At 40.2% G+C, this 14408-nt stretch overlaps 1 protein-coding gene across 7 annotated transcripts in view; it reads left to right on the top strand.

Moving 5' to 3' along the window:
• Window positions 1–14408, top strand: part of EEF1AKMT1 (EEF1A lysine methyltransferase 1) — a 208275-nt gene that overhangs the window by 75300 nt on the left and 118567 nt on the right. The gene's annotated exons all lie outside the window — the stretch shown is intronic.

Raw genomic sequence — 14408 nt, 5'->3', positions numbered from 1 at the left:
CTTTGAAAATAAACAACCCATCCCAGCTGTAAGCTTTTTGAAAGTGTACAAAATATGTAATTGATGACTCCCTAAATGGTTTGCAGCTTTGGTATTTGACTGAATTGTAAACCATTAGTTAAACTGCATTTCAGTTATGCTTTGTAGGAAAAACACTTTCCTCTGCCTTGAATGTTCTATAACTAAGGAGCTTAGTAATCTACTGCTAAAAATCTCACTGAAATCTCCAGTTTAAGCGATTTAAGCAATTTACAGCTCTTGGCAAATATTTGTTTTGGGTTATAAAACACTTTTTTTCTGACTAGTAAATTGTTCATGTTCTTTGTTTCCAGTAAAATGGGAATAAAGGTTTCAGTACTCAAATACTGCTTATTTTTTATTGGAAAAAAAGGAAGCGTGGGAGGCTTTTAAGAGAGTATCATTATGAGAGTTTCATAGAAATACTCAGTCTGCCTCATTTCAGCATCCATTCGTATATGAGGTGACATGGTACCAGACTTAGTTCTGTATATTATTTAACAAAATATTTTCCACTGTCTGGTAACACGGCAACTTCTCTCTTCCTCACCACCCCCCCCCCCCCCCCGCCGGATTACCTTGGAAGTGGGAAGGAAAATATTTATTTTCCAGCAGTTTTCATTTTGTGAAAGATCACAAATGACTGAAAATGCTCACCTATTTGGCAGAACAAAGTTGATATTTGTGAGACTAATCAGTTGAGAAAAAGTCTTATAAATAGGTGCAAATGTTTATGAGTTCCCCTCAAATTTCAACATATTTATGAAGATGCAAAATAAGCATGTTAATAATTAAGTTCAAACCTAAGACATACAAGTGAAAAAAAGGGAACAACATACTCAAAAGCAGGCTTATCGTGTTCCCTTAAAACCAACATATCTGCAGTGTGGCCACGCAAGCTTCATTTGAAGCCTCTCCAGTCCCTCATCCCCTGGTTTACTCAGCACCTCCAATACCAGCACAGCTGCAAGACTGCTTAGCATGGGGCAAGCTGTGGGGGAAAATCTTTTAAATCATCCTTAGGCACCGTAACTCCAAAAGCCGGTGTGTGGTTGGCTCCTTCCATACTAATCTTCTTGGGTTACTGATGTTCGTATCTACCCAAACCTCTTTCTCTTCCTTAAAGAGCTGTCCTTGGGGCCGGGCATGGTGGCTCACGCCTGTAATCCCAGCTCTTTGGGAGGCTTAGGCGGGCGGATAACGAGGTCAGGAGTTCGAGATCAGCCCGCCCAACATGGTGAAACCCGGTCTCTACTAAAAAAAAATACAAAAAGCCGGGTGTGGTAGCGCATGCCTGTAATCCTAGCTACTCAGGAGGCTCAGGCAGAAGAATCGCTTGAACCCGGGAGGCAGAGGTTGCAGTGAGCCGAGATTGCACCACTGCACTCCAGCCTGGGCAACAGAGCTAGACTTCGTCTCAAAAAAAAAAAAAAAAAATGAGCTTGGATGTTCCTACTGATAGTGCTCTCGTTGCTGTCACCTTCCTGGTCACTCCCTTGATTCACTGATGTTAGCACCTGGGTCTACCACTATTCCTGCTGATCATTCCTGGCACCTCAACCTCCACAGAGACAATTTAACATGCTGATTTCCAAGTGACTACGTTGGCCCCAATTGTCTTTATTTCCTATCTCATCTCAACTGTCAAGTCATAAGGGCATATCCAAGGTTTCATCATCACCAATAACTGCAATACAGCCAAATATCTGATTTCAAATAGCCTATTCCTTGACACAGGTGCCTTCTAATTTCGCCCACTCCTGCAGTTTTCTGCCGTCATCCAGTCTTCTCCCACTTCTCACTAACCATTCCACCCTTGAGTCCTTATGTCTTTTCTTGTCTAGTTTAGATTTCACAGTTCGACACGCACCACACCCTTGCAAACACCCTTACTTAATCCCTTTCTCCTTTTTTCTCTGTTGTACTTGCCTAGAATCCCAACTCTAAAATCATACAACTGAGCTGAGTAGACTCAATTCTGAGTTATGACCACAAATCTCAGATTAACATTCAATGTAAGTATCGTATTACACCTCTGCAGTTATGGTCTTCTTCCAGTATCACTAATCTGCATATTCTCTTTCCTCAAGTCTCTACTGCCCAATTCGTTCCTCACACCTTCCACAGAGCACAGATGAGAGCTTTTACATTTCTTCCAACCAGCAAATGCACTAACTTACTCCCACCCAGTCTGATGTCTCCCACCTTCTTTCCTGATGCATTTGATAAACCCTTTCTTGACCGCAGGTCCCACTTGACTCCCCTTTACAGCAAAGGTTCTGAATTTTTATTTTGTTTTATTTTTGAGATGAAGTTTAACTCTTATTGCCCAGGCTGGAGTGCAGTGGTGTGATCTCGGCTCACTGCAACCCACGCCTCCCGGGTTAAAGCTATTCTCCTGCCTCAGCCTCTCGAGTAACTGGGAATATAGACACGTGCCACCATGCTGGGCTAATTTTTGAATTTTTAGTAGAGACAGGAAGGGTATCATCATGTTGGCCAGGCTGGTCTCAAAGTGCTGACCTCAGGTCATCCGCCAGCCTCGGCCTCCCAAAGTGCTGGGATTACAGGCGTGAGCCACCACGCCCTGCCTTGATGAGCATTCTTTTTCTATCCTTTCTTTTCCAACCTATCTGTGCCTTTAGACAGTCACATGTCTCTTACCAACAGGGATGCATTCTGAGAAATGTAAGGTGATTTCGTTGCTGTGTGAACACCCTAGATTGTATTTAAACTGAGTATAGCCTACTATACAACTCGGCTCTATGGGGTATAGTTTAGGCTACAACACATCTAGGCTACAAACTCGTACAGCATGTTACTGTACTGCATACTGTAGGCAATTGTAACACAATAGTAAGTATTTGTGTATCTAAACATAGAAAAGGTACAGTAAAAATTTGGTATTATAATCGTATGGGACCACCATCATATATGTGGTCTGTTTTTGACTGAAATGATGTTATGTGGTGCAGGACTGCATTTAAAATGTGTCTCTTGTAAGTAACGTATAGTTGAGTCTTGTTTTTTAATACTCTGATAATCTTTGTCACTTAATTGGAATATTCTATTTACATTTGCTGTATTTTTAAACATAACTAGCATTTACTAATTATTAATATAATTGAGTTGGCATTTTTATAATTACTGATGTAATGTAATTACTAATATAAATAGGTTTTTTTTTTACAAAATATTTCAAAACCTACATTTTGAAAGGCATAAATATACATTATCGTGACTCATCAGAAACAATAGTGTTACATTAAGAGAAGTGTAAATAGAAAACACAATTTCTAAAATTATCACAACCAGAATAACTGCATTTCTAAAAATGTGTTTTAAAAAAATTATCCAGGCAATTTTTATTTTGTTGATGAAAGGCAAAATACATACTTTAGACCAAAAACCTACAAAATCTCAAGTATAGGGAATGACAAAGCTGTAGCTACATAATTGCTATTTCACAATTTTCATGTGATGATCAAATCATGTCAAGTTCAAAATGATCCAATCAACACAGAGTACGTGTACTCTGATACATGTACATGTAGCCTCAAAATAAATAATTGTAGTTTTCCCCTTTTCCATTTTTTGCACTTCTTCAGAAATGTTGTAAAGAAATTCACTTTTTCTGATTATAAAAGTAATATATAATTGGATTACTTGTAGCACAAAGGATAAATGCTTGAGGTGATGAATACCCCACTTACCCTGATGTGACTATTATGCATTGCATTCCTGTCTCAAAATATCTCATGTACCCCATAAATACATACATCTATTAGGTACCCACAAAAATCAAAATTAAAACTTTAACTTTTTTAAAAAAGTAATTTATGCTTACTGTATAAACTTTGAGAAATCTACAGGAGTTTAAGAAACTATTCAAATTCATGTATTCATACCAACTGGCGATAAAAACTTGAAAATAAACTTGATAAAAACTTTGGGTGCCTTTTCAAACTTTTATGCATGTATAAGTATTTTCATATTTTGCAATATTAATATTTTTTCAGCTCTAATATATATCATGTAAAATTTTAAAGAATAAAGCATTATATTAATATCAAACTTCACAACAGAAATGCTAGGTGGAAGGAGACAATAAAAACTACAAGAAAGAATATGGGCCAAAGATTTCACATTCATTAAAATATACCATAAACAAAAAAGTGTAAAAAAAATATCAGGATTAAAATGCCTCATAACACTACTCAGGCACACTATTTCAAAGCACTCGTGGAGGAAACATTTCTTTTATTATTATTATTATTATTATTATACTTTAAGTTTTAGGGTACATGTGCGCAATGTGCAGGTTAGTTACATATGTATACATGAGCCATGTTGGTGTGCTGCACCCATTAACTCATCATTTAGCATTAGGTATATCTCCTAATGCTATCCCTCCCCCCTCCCCCTCCCCCACAACAGTCCCCAGAGTGTGATGTTCCCCTTCCTGTGTCCATGTGTTCTCATTGTTCAATTCCCATCTATGAGTGAGAACATGCGGTGTTTGGTTTTTTGTCCTTGCGATAGTTTACTGAGAATGATGATTTCCAGTTTCATCCATGTCCTTACAAAGGACATGAACTCATCCTTTTTTATGGCTGCATAGTATTCCATGGTGTATATGTGCCACATTTTCTTAATCCAGTCTATCATTGTTGGACATTTGGGTTGGTTCCAAGTCTTTGCTATTGTGAATAGTGCCACAATAAACATACGTGTGCATGTGTCTTTATAGCAGCATGATTTATAGTCCTTTGGGTATATACCCAGTAATGGGATGGCTGGGTCAAATGGTATTTCTAGTTCTAGATCCCTGAGGAATTGCCACACTGACTTCCACAATGGTTGAACTAGTTTACAGTCCCACCAACAGTGTAAAAGTGTTCCTATTTCTCCACATCTTCTCCAGCACCTGTTGTTTCCTGACTTTTTAATGATTGCCATTCTAACTGGTGTGAGATGGTATCTCATTGTGGTTTTGATTTGCATTTCTCTGATGGCCAGTGATGATGAGCATTTTTTCATGTGTCTTTTGACTGCATAAATGTCTTCTTTTGAGACGTGTCTGTTCATATCCTTCACCCACATTTTGATGGGGTTGTTTGTTTTTTTCTTGTCAATTTGTTTGAGTTCATTGTAGATTCTGGATATTAGCCCTTTGTCAGATGAGTAGGTTGCGAAAATTTTCTCCCATTTTGTAGGTTGCCTGTTCACTCTGATGGTAGTTTCTTTTGCTGTGCAGAAGCTCTTTAGTTTAATTAGATCCCATTTGTCAATTTTGGCTTTTGTTGCAATTGCTTTTGGTGTTTTAGACATGAAGTCCTTGCCCATGCCCATGTCCTGAATGGTAATGCCTAGGTTTTCTTCTAGGGTTTTTATGGTTTTAGGTCTAACGTTTAAGTCTTTAATCTATCTTGAATTAATTTTTGTATAAGGTGTAAGGAAGGGATCCAGTTTCAGCTTTCTACATATGGTAGCCAGTTTTCCCAGCACCATTTATTAAATAGGGAATCGTTTCTCCATTGCTTGTTTTTCTCAGGTTTGTCAAAGATCAGATAGTTGTAGATATGCGGCATTATTTCTGAGGGCTCTGTTCTGTTCCATTGATCTATATCTCTGTTTTGGTACCAGTACCATGCTGTTTTGGTTACTGTAGCCTTGTAGTATAGTTTGAAGTCAGGTAGCGTGATGCCTCCAGCTTTGTTCTTTTGGCTTAGGATTGACTTGGCAATGAGGGCTCTTTTTTGCTTCCATATGAACTTTAAAGTAGTTTTTTCCAATTCTGTGAAGAAAGTCATTGGTAGCTTGATGGGGATGGCATTGAATCTATAAATTACCTTGGGCAGTATGGCCATTTTCACGATATTGATTCTTCCTACCCATGAGCATGGAATGTTGTTGCATTTGTTTGTATCCTCTTTTATTTCATTGAACAGTGGTTTGTAGTTCTCCTTGAAGAGGTCCTTCACGTCCCTTGTAAGTTGGATTCCCAAGTATTTTATTCTCTTTGAAGCAATTGTGAATGGGAGTTCACTCATGATTTGGCTCTCTGTCTGTTATTAGTGTATAAGAATGCTTGTGATTTTTGTACATTGATTTTGTATCTTGAGACTTTGCTGAAGTTGCTTATCGGCTTAAGGAGATTTTGGGCTGAGACAATGGGGTTTTCTAGATATACAATCATGTCATCTGCAAACAGGGACAATTTGACTTCCTCTTTTCCTACTTGAATACCCTTTATTTCCTTCTCCTGCCTAATTGCCCTGGCCAGAACTTCCAACACTATGTTGAATAGGAGTGGTGAGAGAGGGCATCCCTGTCTTGTGCCAGTTTTCAAAGGGAATGCTTCCAGTTTTTGCCCATTCAGTATGATATTGGCTGTGGGTTTGTCATAGATAGCTCTTATTATTTTGAGATACGTCCCATCAATACCTAATTTATTGAGAGTTTTTAGCATGAAGTGTTGTTGAATTTTGTCAAAGGCCTTTTCTGCATCTATTGAGATAATCATGTGGTTTTTGTCTTTGGTTCTGTTTATATGCTGGATTACATTTATTGATTTGCGTATATTGAACCAGCCTTACATCCCAGGGATGAAGCCCACTTGATCATGGTGGATAAGCTTTTTGATGTGCTGCTGGATTCTGTTTGCCAGTATTTTATTGAGGATTTTTGCATCAATGTTCATCAAGGATATTGGTCTAAAATTCTCTTTTTTGGTGGTGTCTCTGCTCGGCTTTGGTATCAGGATGATGCTGGCCTCATAAAATGAGTTAGGGAGGATTCCCTCTTTTTCTATTGATTGGAATAATTTCAGAAGGAATGGTACCAGCTCCTCCTTGTACCTCTGGTAGAATTTGGCTGTGAATCCACCTGGTCCTGGACTCTTTTTGGTTGGTAAGCTATTGATTATTGCCACAATTTCAGATCCTGTTATTGGTCTATTCAGAGATTCAACTTCTTCCTGGTTTAGTCTTGGGAGAGTGTATATGTTGAGGAATTTATCCATTTCTTCTAGATTTTCTAGTTTATTTGCGTAGAGGTGTTTGTAGTATTCTCTGATGGTAGTTTGTATTTCTGTGGGATCAGTGGTGATATCCCCTTTATCATTTTTAATGCGTCTATTTGATTCTTCTCTCTTTTTTTCTTTATTAGTCTTGCTAGCGGTCTATCAATTTTGTTGATCCTTTCAAAAAACCAGCTCCTGGATTGATTAATTTTTTGAAGGGTTTTTTTGGTTTCTATTTCCTTCAGTTCTGCTCTGATTTTAGTTATTTCTTGCCTTCTGCTAGCTTTTGAATGTGTTTGCTCTTGCTTTTCTAGTTCTTTTAATTGTGATGTTAGGGTGTAAATTTTGGATCTTTCCGGCTTTCTCTTGTGGGCATTTAGTGCTATAAATTTCCCTCTACACACTGCTTTGAATGTGTCCCAGAGATTCTGGTATGTTGTGTCTTTGTTCTCATTGGCTTCAAAGAACATCTTTATTTCTGCCTTCATTTCGTTATGTACCCAGTAGTCATTCAGGAGCAGGTTGTTCAGTTTCCATGTAGTTGAGCGGTTTTGAGTGAGTTTCTTAATCCTGAGTTCTAGTTTGATTGCACTGTGGTCTGAGAGACAGTTTGTTATAATTTCTGTTCTTTTACATTTGCTGAGGAGAGCTTTACTTCCAACTATGTGGTCAATTTTGTAATAGGTGTGGTGTGGTGCTGAAAAAAATGTATATTCTGTTGATTTGGGGTGTAGAGTTCTGTAGATGTCTATTAGGTCTGCTTGGTGCAGAGCTGAGTTCAATTCCTGGGTATCCTTGTTAACTTTCTGTCTTGTTGATCTGTCTAATGTTGACAGTGGGGTGTTAAAGTCTCCCATTATTATTGTGTTGGAGTCTAAGTCTCTTTGTAGGTCACTCAGGACTTGCTTTATGAATCTGGGTGCTCCTGTATTGGGTGCATATATATTTAGGACAGTTAGCTCTTCTTCTTGAATTGATGCCTTTACCATTATGTAATGGCTTTCTTTGTCTCTTTTGATCTTTGTTGGTTTAAAGTCTGTTTTATCAGAGACTAGGATTGCAACCCCTGCCTTTTTTTGTTTTCCATTTGCTTGGTAGATCTTCCTCCATCCTTTTATTTTGAGCCTATGTGTGTCTCTGTACGTGAGATGGGTTTCCTGAATACAGCACACTGATGGGTCTTGAGTCTTTATCCAATTTGCCAGTCTGTGTCTTTTAATTGGAGCATTTAGTCCATTTACATTTAAAGTTAATATTGTTATGTGTGAATTTGATCCTGTCATTATGATGTTAGCTGGTTATTTTGCTCGTTAATTGATGCAGTCTCTTTGTAGTCTCGATGGTCTTTACATTTCGGTATGATTTTGCAGTGGCTGGTACCGGTTGTGCCTTTCCATGTTTAGTGCTTCCTTCAGGAGCTCTTTTAGGGCAGGCCTGGTGGTGACAAAATCTCTCAGCATTTGCTTGTGTGTAAAGTATTTTATTTCTCCTTCACTCATGAAGATTAGTTTGGCTGGATTTAAAATTCTGGGTTGAAAATTCTTTTCTTTAAGAATGTTGAATATTGGCCCCCACTCTCTCCTGGCTTGTAGAGTTTCTGCCGAGAGATCCACTGTTAGTCTGATGGGCTTCCCTTTGATGGTAACTTGACCTTTCTCTCTGGCTGCCCTTAACATTTTTTCCTTCATTTCAACTTTGGTGAATCTCACAATTATGTGTCTTGGAGTTGCTCTTCTCAAGGAGTATCTTTGTGGCGTTCTCTGTATTTCTTGAATTGGAATGTTGGCCTGCCTTGCTAGATTGGGGAAGTTCTCCTGGATAATATCCTGCAGAGTGTTTTCCAACTTGGTTCCATTCTCCCCGTCACTTTCAGGTACACCAATCAGACGCAGATTTGGTCTTTTCACATAGTCCCATATTTCTTGGAGGCTTTGTTCGTTTCTTTTTATTCTTTTTTCTCTAAACTTCCCTTCTTGCTTCATTTCATTCATTTCATCTTCCATCACTGATACCCTTTCTTCCAGTTGGTCGCATCGGCTCCTGAGGCTTCTGCATTCTTCACGTAGTTCTCGAGCCTTGGCTTTCAGCTCCATCAGCTCCTTTAAGCACTTCTCTGTATTGGTTATTCTAGTTATACATTTGTCTAAATTTTTTTCAAAGTTTTCAACTTCTTTGCCTTTGGTTTGAATTTCCTCCTGTAGCTCGGAGTAATTTGATCGTCTGAAGGCTTCTTCTCTCAGCTCGTCAAGGTCATTCTCTGTCCAGCTTTGTTCCATTGCTGGTGAGGAACTGCATTCCTTTGGAGGATGAGAGGCACTCTGCTTTTTAGAGTTTCCAGTTTTTCTGCTCTGTTTTTTCCCCATCTTTGTGGTTTTATCTACTTTTGGTCTTTGATGATGGTGTTGTACAGATGGGTTTTTGGTGTGGATGTCCTTTCTATTTGTTAGTTTTCCTTCTAACAGACAAGACCCTCAGCTGCAGGTCTGTTGGAGTTTGCTAGAGGTCCACTCCAGACCCTGTTTGCCTGGGTATCAGCAGCGGTGTCTGCAGAACCGCAGATTTTCGTGATCTGCGAATGCTGCTGTCTGATCCTTCCTCTGCAAGTTTTGTCTCAGAGGAGTGCCCAGCCGTGTGAGGTGTCAGTCTGCCCCTACTGGAGGGTGCCTCCCAGTTAGGCTGCTCAGGGGTCAGGGGTCAGGGACCCACTTGAGGTGGCAGTCTGCCCGTTCTCAGATCTCCAGCTTTGTGCTGGGAGAACCACTGCTCTCCTCAAAGCTGTCAGACAGGGACATTTAAGTCTGCAGAGGTTACTGCTATCTTTTTGTTTGTCTGTGCCCTGCCCCCAGAGGTGGAGCCTACAGAGGCAGGCAGGCCTCCTTGAGCTGTGGTGGGCTCCACCCAGCTCGAGCTTCCCGGCTGCTTTGTTTACCTAAACGAGCCTGGGCAATGGCGGGCGCCCCTCCCCCAGCCTCGCTGCCACCTTGCAGTTTGATCTCAGACTGCTGTGCTAGCAATGAGTGAGACTCCGTGGGCATAGGACCCTCCGAGCCAGGTGCAGATATAATCTCCTGGTGCGCCGTTTTTTAAGCCCGTCGGAAAAGCGCAGTATTCGGGTGGGAGTGGCCCAATTTTCCAGGTGCCGTCTGTCACCCCTTTCCTTGAGCAGGAACGGGAATTCCCTGACCCCTTGCGCTTCCCAAGTGAGGCAATGCCTCGCCCTGCTTTGGCTGGCGCCCGGTGCGCTGCACCCACTGTCCCGCGCCTGCTGTCTGGCACTCCCTAGTGAGATGAACCCGGTACCTCAGATGGAAATGCAGAAATCACCCGTCTTCTGCGTTGCTCACGCTGGGAGATGTAGACTGGAGCTGTTCCTATTCGGCCATCTTGGCTCCTCCCCCATAAATAGGTTTAAGTCCTATCTTGCTGCTTGTTTTCTCTTTGTTCATCTGCTCTTTATTCCTTTATTTCTCCTTTACCTGCCTTTCTTTGGATTAATCAAGTATTTTTTATCATTACATTTTGTCCTCCATTAGCTTTTTTATTTTTATTTATTATTTTTAGGCACGGGGACTTGCTTTGTCACCAAGGCTGGAGTGCAGTGGTGCTATCATAGCCCACTGTAACCTGGAACCCCTGGACTCAAGCCATCATCCTGCCTCAGCCTCTTGAGTAGCTAGAACTACAGGTGTACACCACCACGCCCAGCTACATTAGCTTAAAAAAAAAAACTTTTATTTTGAAATAATTTCAGACTTATAGATAAGTTGTAAGAAGAATATGAAGGAACTCCACGTACCCTTCACTCAGTTCCACTATTTGTTGACATTTCTCCACATTGCTTTTTCACTGTGCTTTCTTCGGAACCACTGAGTCATCAAGTTGCAGAAATTGGGACACTTTGTCCCACAGCCCCTGTGTGTACTTCTCAGGAACAAAGACATTCACTTATGTAACTGTAGTGCAATTCTAAAAATTAAGACATTTTACAAATACTTATCTAATATAGATGGTCTCCAGCTTATGATTGTTCAATTATGATTGTTCGACTTTGTGATAAGCTTATTGGGACATAACCCTATGGTTAAGTCGAGGAGCATCTGGATTTAATGATAGTTCAAGCTATGATTTTTCATCTTTATGACTGGTATAACAGAGTAATAAATGTATTTTCAACGTGTGGTATTTTTTAACAATGGGTTTATCAGGACACAGCCCCATCATAAGTTGAGGAGCATCTGTACATTCCTATTCCCATTTTACCAGCTGTCTCTTTAATGTCCCTTAAAGCAAAATTCCCCTAGTCCAGGATCTCATCAAGGATCATGCATTACATTTTGTTGACATGTCTCTTTAGTCTTCCTTCCTCTCCCCTTCCCTCCCCTCCTCTGCCCTCCCTTCCCCTTCCCTCCCCTCCTCTTCCCTCCCCTCCTCTCCCCCCTTCCTTCCTTCCTTTTTTCTTTCTCTCTTTCTCTCTTCTCCCCTTCCTTCCTTCCTTCCCTCCCTCCCTCCTTCCTTCCTTCCTTTTTTGTTTTTTTGACAGAGTCTCACTCTGTTGCCCAGGCTGGAGTGCAGTGGTGCAATCTTGGCTCATTGCAATCTCCACCTCCTGGATTAAACTGATTCTCGTTCTTCAGCCTCCCAAGAAGCTGGCACTACAGGCATGCACCAACAGGCCCAGCTAATTTTTTGTATTTTTAGTAGAGATGGGGGGTCCCGCTATGTTGGCCAGGCTGGTCTTGAACTCCTGTCCTCAAGCGATCCAGCCGCCTTGGCCTCCCAAAGTCCTGAGATTATAGGCGTGAGTCACTGAACCCAGCCTGCTGTAGTCTTCCTTAATCTGGAACAGTTCCTCAGACATTTTTTTGCCTTTCATGGCCTTGACATTTTTGAAAAGTAGAGGCTAGTTATTTTGTCAAATGTTCTTCAGTTTATGATATTTCTTCATGATTCGGTTCAGGTTAGGTTTTTTGGCAGGAATATTGACTAGGTAATCTCGTATCTTTCCAGTGTCTCACGTCAGGAGGCATAAGGATTTTATTCGTCCCATTATTGGCTGTGTTAACTTTGGTCATGATTAAGGTACCACCAGGTTTCTCCAATATAAAATTTCTTTTCTTCCTCTTATAATTAATAAGTAATTCATGGGGGAAAACTTTGGGGCTATGTAAATATGCTATTCTCATCAAACTTTCCTTCACTTGCTTTAGCAATCAGTGATGATTCTTGCTTGGATTAATTAATATTGTGGTGGTTGCAAAGTGGTGATTTTCATTTTATTTATTTATCTATTAGTTATTAGTAATCTATTTATTTTTAGAGATAGTGTCACACTCTGCCACTCAGACTGGAGTACAGTGGTGCCATCATAGCTCACTGTAGCCTCAAACTCTTGGGCTCAAGTGATCCTCCCACCTCAGCCTCCTAAATAGCTGGGACTATAGGCACTTGCTACTGTACCTGGCTTATTTTTTAATTTTTTGTAGAGACAGTGTCTTGCTTTGTTGCCCAGGCTGGTCTCAAACTCCTGCCTTCAAGCAATCCTTCTGCCTCGGCCTTTCAATGTGCTGGGATTACAGGCATGAGCCAGTGCACCTGGCTGATTTTATCATTCTTTCCATATTCATTAGTTGTACCATTACTTTTTTCATTGTACATTCTGCAAAACACTCCTCATTATAGTCTAGCACTGTCTGAATGATATATGAAACTTCGTTTAATACCCAATCCCAATCTTTGGACTAGTATTGTCATTATTTTATTTCTATATATCTTAAAATTCCACAAGGCATTATTATTGTTGTTTTAAATAGTCAATATTCTTTTATATATCCCCATACCTTTCTGGTGCTTTTCATTATTTTTCAACTTTGTGATCAGTTTCTGTCATTTCATGCTTCTTTCTAGGATCATCTTCCTTTAGCCTGTAGGACTTTTTAGCATTTTCTGTGGAGCTAGTCTTCTGGTAATTAATTTTCTCAAATTTTGTTTGTCTGAAAAGATTTTTTTTTTTTTTTGAGACAGTCTTGCTCTGTCGCCCAGGCTGCAGTGCAGTGGTGCTGTCTCAGCTCACTGCAACCTCCGCCTCCCAGCTTCAAGTGATTCTCCTGCCTCAGTAGTTGGGATTACAGGTGCCTGCCACCATGCCTGGCTAATATTTGTATTTTTTAGTAGAGACGGGGTTTCACCATGTTGGCAAGGCCGGTCTTGAACTCCTGACTTCAGGCGATCCACCCTCCTCAGCCTCCCAAAGTGCTGAGATTACAGGCATGGGCCTCTGCGCCCGGCCTGAAAGTCTTTAACTTTAAAGTTTACAGGATATATTCACTGGAATATAATTCTAGGTTGGCAGACTTTTAATTTTTTTGTTTTTCAGCACCTTAAGGATACCATTTTATTGTCTTCTGGTTCCTTAGTTTTATTGAAAAGTTAGCCATAAATCTTATTAATGTTCCTCTGAAAGTACTGTGTCCTTGTAATTCTGCTTATCTTAAGGACTTTGTGGGTTTTAGCAGTTTGAGCACAGTGTAACTACAGCGTGGTCTTCTTTGTATCTCCTTGGTGCTCACTGAACTTCCTAAATCTGTGGCTTTATGTCTTTTTCAATTTGGGGAAATTGTAGACATTATCTCTTCTAATGTGAATTCTACCCTATTTTCTCTTCCACTCCTTCCAGGATTCCCATTATAATTATTTAAACTCTTGACTGTGTCCCAAGTGTCTCTTGTCAGCTGCTTTATTTTTCCAGTCTTATTTCTCTTTGCTTTAGTTTGGATATTTTTCTATTGACCTACTCACTAATCCTGACATCTGCTGTGTCTGGTACATTGTTCAATCCATCCAAATAAGTTAATTTCAGATATTGTGTCTTTCAGTTTTAAGTTATTTGACTCTTTTTCACAGATTCCAACATTCAATTGGAATTTTCCATCTTTTTATCCATTTTATTAACTTAACACACTAGTCACAAAGTCCTTGTTTGTTAAATCCATTATCTGGATTATCTAGAGGACTGCTTCTATTTATAGTTTCTCTTGATTGCTGGTCATATTTTCTTGACTCCTTGCATTCTAGTAATTTTTTTTTTTTCGTGAGACAGAGTCTTGCTCTGTCGCCCAGGCTGGAGTGCAGTGGCGCAATATCTGCTCACTGCAAAGTCCACCTCCTGGGTTCATGCCATTCTCCTGCCTCAGCCTCCCAAGTAGCTGGGACTACAGGTGCCTGCCATCACGCCTGGCTAATTTTTTGTATTTTTTAGTAGAGATGGGGTTTCACCGTGTTGGTCAGGATGGTCTTGATCTCCTGACCTCGTGATCTGCCCGCCTTGACCACCCAAAGTGCTGGGATTACAGGCGTAAGCCACCGTGCC

Source organism: Pongo pygmaeus, chromosome 14, assembly GCF_028885625.2.
Source record: "Pongo pygmaeus isolate AG05252 chromosome 14, NHGRI_mPonPyg2-v2.0_pri, whole genome shotgun sequence".
Lineage (NCBI taxonomy): Eukaryota > Metazoa > Chordata > Mammalia > Primates > Hominidae > Pongo > Pongo pygmaeus.
This window is presented reverse-complemented; position numbering and strand designations above follow the sequence as displayed.